Source organism: Nannospalax galili, unplaced genomic scaffold (assembly GCF_000622305.1).
Source record: "Nannospalax galili isolate Female #2095 unplaced genomic scaffold, S.galili_v1.0 scaffold1191, whole genome shotgun sequence".
In the NCBI taxonomy this organism is placed as follows: Eukaryota; Metazoa; Chordata; class Mammalia; order Rodentia; family Spalacidae; genus Nannospalax; species Nannospalax galili.
This window is the reverse complement of record NW_008330570.1, coordinates 2,253,403-2,258,779: the sequence shown is the minus strand read 5'-3', so window position 1 is coordinate 2,258,779 and position 5,377 is coordinate 2,253,403.

Genomic DNA, 5,377 nt, shown 5'->3' with positions numbered 1-5,377 from the left:
GCTTGTATCTAATCCTTAAAAGATTTTAGGGTTACCTCTTCAGAAGGAGGAGTGTTAGAGTAGCCAAAAGCCCCTCAAAAATAAATAAATGAAAGAAGAAAAAAAAGAAAAGAGTGCTGGGGAGACATGGGGGGTGTTGGAAGGGAGGAAGTGGGCATGGATTTGATCAAAACACCTTATATGCATGTATGAAATTCTCAATAAAGTTTTTGTAAAAGTTTAAAAAAAATATTTAAAACGCAAAAAAAAGTAGTGAGTCTAAACTGAATGAGGCAAGGTATAAAGGGCTTTCAGTAGACAGAATACGCCCTAAAAAATGGCATAATTCCTAATCCCCAAAAGTTATGAACAGCTTACCTTACACAGCAAAAGAAACTTCACAGATACGGTCCAAGGCCTTGAAATGGAAGGATAAATCATGACTATCCATATGGACTTTATATAATCCCAAGAGTCCTTCTGAGCGGGAGCCAAAGGTCAGAGTCAGAGATGACAAAATCATAATATGCTTTGCTATTGGTCTTGAAGGCAGAGGAAGGGCTAGGGACCACTGAATGCAGTCAGCCCCTTGAACTTGAAAAGCAAGAGAAATAATTCTCCCCTGGAGCATCCTGGAGAAACAGCCCTGCAGACACTTCAAGTTTGGACTTTCCACATAAGGTAATACATTTGTAGTGTTTTAAGCCAGTGGTTCTGTGGTAACTGACTACACAGCACAAGGAGCCAAAAGGAGCATTTGAACCTGCTTTAGCACATGCCTGACACACTTTGAGTTCTCAAAAATGGCGCTGGTAATTGCAGCCACCTATATCTGGGGGGACATCAGTGAATTTTGTGGCCAAACACCCCTCAGTGGTTTTCTTCCCTTCCAAGCCATCCCACAAAAGGATCATCTACTCTACGCTCTCCAGGGACAGGCTCTACTCCCCATGAGCAGCCCCTCTTTGAGCAGCTGGAAGATGTTTATAGAGAGTTCATTCTCTAGTTGAGCTCAATTGCCCATTGGACCCTTTTTCTAAGTCCCTTTGCCTCAGATAAACGTGACCAGGTCTCGGCTAACTCCAAAGACTTCACAGTTAACCTCTGAGTTTCCTGATCATCAAACTACCTTTCTCTGTTCTTTAAATGCATTTCAAATGAAAAGATTCTGACACACACCCACCCAGCCCTGCTACTGACACTCTGGTAGGCATCCCCTGGATCTGTGAGGCATCTCACAACAAAATGCCATATTCCAGGTAAGGTATGATTCCAAGAAAGCTTCTCCATTAGGCTCCCCTCAATTAAACTCCAGTGTCATTGGGTTTGGAGCAGCTAAACAACATGACTGACTCATGCCATGATCCCATACGCTGAGGTTCCTGCCCTCTTCTCTACTACTGCAGCCAGTGTCTCTCACCCTGACCTCACAGGGGACCATTTCTGCTTTGATGCCCAATCCTGCCATTTCTCTGTTGAGTCTCATACAATTAGATCTAGCTTTTCATTCTAACCTGTATTTTCTGCTTTTCATCTCAAAATCTACTAAGTATGAAGTAAGTCTTCTATGTCAGTATCACTAATAAGATAAATGGGACCACAACTATGACTTTAATTAGAAATGTATTTTTACAATAACATTGGTCAGCATCTTTGGATATGGTCATAAAACAATTCCAAATCCACCTAATGGAGATTCTAGTATGCAGCTGAAATTACAGTTGTCTCTTGGTGTCCTGGAAGCTATTCCAGGATCCCAACAAAAGCCAAAACCTGAGGATGTTCAAAGCCCTTATGTAAAATAGCATATTTGCATATCACCTATGTAAGTCCACAGTGTAGTTGTGAATCATCTCTACATAACTTCCAATACCGAATGCAATATAAATCCTATGTGACTAGTCATTGTGCTATTTTATTTAAAGGATAATGACCAAACAGTAATCTGTTCACATTCAGCATGGACGCAATTCTTTTCCCAATATTTTTTTCATCTGTGATTTGTTTCATCTGTGGGTATGGAGGGCCCACTGCACCTCATCTTATGCACATATTCATCATGAGATTCCCCAAAAAATACCCAGCCTCAGTATGCTATGTATCTACCACAGCTAACACAATTCCCTGACATAATAATCTAGCAAGTCTATCACAAAACTGGGAATACAGCTATTTTGTTGGAGCTTGATTTTGGCTTCTAGAGAATTATGCTCCATTTTTTTTCATGTTCTCACAAATCATCCTCTATAATCTGATCAGGAAACTTAATGAGGATGGATAAGATAGGTCCACTTCTGCAGCTGCAAGCTCTTTCCTGCTCTTTACAAATCAGAGCTCGACCTCTCATGCTCCTGTTTCTCTCAGTCTCTACATTCTTTAAACATTACCAGCAGAAGCTCAACACTACAGCTTCAGTGGTGAGCTCTCTCTTTACTCCCTAGAGCGTAATTTGTCCTGGCCAAAAGACTTGAGCTCATTTACAGCAGCTTGGTGCTCTTAAAATCTCTTTACTCATCTTGAACTTCAATTTTCTCTTACCAATGTTCTCTTTTGCTTTTCAGTAAGTAGATTATTCTCTTCAGCAAAGATATGGAAGCAAAATTCTTCTCTCCTCCTCCTCCTCTCCCTCCTTCTTGCTCAGCCCTTTCTCCTCCTCTTCACTTCCCCATCCTGCAATGCAAATACTTGGTCTTCCTTAAACCTATGAGGGGTTGGCTCCTCCTTTGTTCAACATTGATTCCCAAACCCTCCTAGAGTACTTGCAAATAAATAAATAATGAGTCTCCAACTCTCTTCTCAGAGGCTGAGTCAATCCCTGTTTTTTTGTTTTGTTTTGTTTTTAAGAGTAAATGTTAAAATAATCTAAACACATACAGTGGCTCAATGACAGAATTTACTTTTCATTCTCATAAAGCCCCCAGGTGAGTGTTCTCAGTCTATTGGCTGTCAACTTCAAATAATCACTTAGAGAGCCAGGATTTCTTGAAGTCTGATAATCTTCCAGCCCTCAACACTGGACTTCTAATATCCCCATGCTTGTCTGCAACAACATAGAGAAAAGGAAAAGGACATGGAAGCGGTGAAGGGCAAATTTTAATGGGTCAGGTCTGGAAATGGCACAGGTTACTTCCATTCACATTCTGCTGACTAGACGGCAGTCACATGAGTGCACCTACCTACCTGTGAAGGAGGTTTTAAGAAACTGGATCGGCTAACTGCAAAGGATGGTGGGAAATGTAGTCCGGCTGCAAAGGAGACTGGGAAACGTAGTTTAGCTGTAAAGTATGCTGGGGGTGTAGTGTAGTCTAAGAAGAAAAGTTACGATGAAAAATCTCCTTATGTGAATAAGGAATTAGGCTTAGGAATCTTTCTTTTCAGGATTCCCACATGATTCTTACATAGGGCCATTCTTAGCACAACTCTGTTCTATCCATCCCTGGTGTAGGCTCCCAAGGCCCTCTGCAAACTGGCCTACATGTTCCTCTCATATTTCTGTAATTAACTTGCTATAATCATATAAAGTACCAGTAGCCCCCTTGGCTCAAGTGTTCTTCTGCACCTCCGTGGTGAGTGACTCGTCTCTCTGTCTTTCCTCTTATTCTCTGCCTGGTACATTCCTGCTCTTCAAGATTCAGTGAGCATTTCTTCTGCAAAGTCTGTCTTCCAAGACTCACCTGCCCCTAGGTGGCGCTCATGGTGCCTTTCCTAGCCCCTGCTCTGCCTGGACTGAATCTCATTAAGGTATTGATCTTGCTGAGTGGCATTCATTTATATTTGCTATACCTTTAGACTGGGAGATCCTCAAGAGCAGTGTCCTTTTCTTAATTATCTCTATATCCTTAGCACTTGGCACCTCGCCTGGTACACGGTGGCGTTCAGTAAAGAGTTTGCACCACAGAAATCCTTAGTATTGGGCAACTTAGTGCAATCACTTATCTGTTCCTTTCTTGATTTTTCTGCTCATGCCAAATAAGAAAAGCTTTTTGTTATTCTTATAATTTTGCTGCCTTAATTAGACATAATTAGCAAAGTCGGTTTACGTGACTGTTATATCTACACCCCTTCTTCACCTTCTCCACTCTACCCAAAGGTGACCAATCCTATAAAGCCATTCTGCTCTCAACAACATGCATTCCCACTGTCACAGTTAGCTTCAGCCGTCAGCTTGACACAAACCTAGATAGTCACCTAGGAAGAGGAAACCTCAACTTTTTTGCCAAGATCAGATTATCCTCTGGCCATGTCTGTGAGACATTTTTGTAATTGCTAATTGATGTAGAAGAGCTCAGCCCACTGTGAGTGGTGCTATCCCTAGGCATGTGGACCTGGGCTGAATATAAAACGTAGTTGAAGATGAGCCTGAAAGCAAGCCAGTAAGCAGCATCCTTCAAGACCTCTGCTTCAGTTCCCACCTTGAATTCTTGCCCACATTTCCCTTCATGATAGGCTGTGATGGGAACATGTATCCAAACAAACCCTTCCCTTCCCAAATTGCTTTTGGTCATGATGTTTACCACAGAAACAGAAAGCAAACTAGAACACCCACAATACTATTTCTCTTCAAGAACACTGGCAATTACATATTAAGAATTCTACCAAGATATTCCCTGTCTTCTTGAGCTAGTCTCCATTTTCATATTTAGCATCCCCTGAGTTCTCGAAGACATCAAAATCCTGAATTCTTGTGATCCAGGAAGAACATCCCACTATCATACCCATTCTTCAACTCAACACAATGGAATCTAAGATGGTTGCTGAGGTGGCCAGCTTCCAAGATGGTGTCTAGTCAGTCCTATCTTCTAGTATCCACTGGTATCCACTCTGTGTGGCCTTTCACAACAAACCAGTGTTGAGCTATGTGGTTAGTACAAAATCTCTCTGTCTCTGTCTCTGTCTCTCTCTGTCTCTCTCTCTGTCTCTCTCTCTCTCTCTGTCTCTCTCTCTCTCTCCTTTGCTATGTAGGCATAAACCAGCTCTCATATCTTGAGTTAGCCCAACAAAGACATTCACATTGACAAGGACCCAAGACGTGCAGCCAACTAGCTCATGACTGAATTTGGAAATGAGTCCTCTCTCCCAGTCCACCTGTAATAGTTCAGAATCCCTGAGCCAATGAAATGACTCACCAGGTAAAGAAGTCTGGTGACCTGAGTTTGATGCCTGGAATTCACATGGTAGAAGGAGAAAACCAACTCCTGCAAGTTGTCCTCTGACTTCCACATGCATGCTGTGGTATACTCACATCCTCCCCTCCCAACATGTACGCATGCACATGGATGCATCGGTGCACACACATACAAGATAATAAATAAATAAATAAATAAATAAATAAATAAATAAATGTGAAGGGTTGGGAATCCCTGTGTACCATCTCAGAAGCTAGAAACCTCAGTAGTCC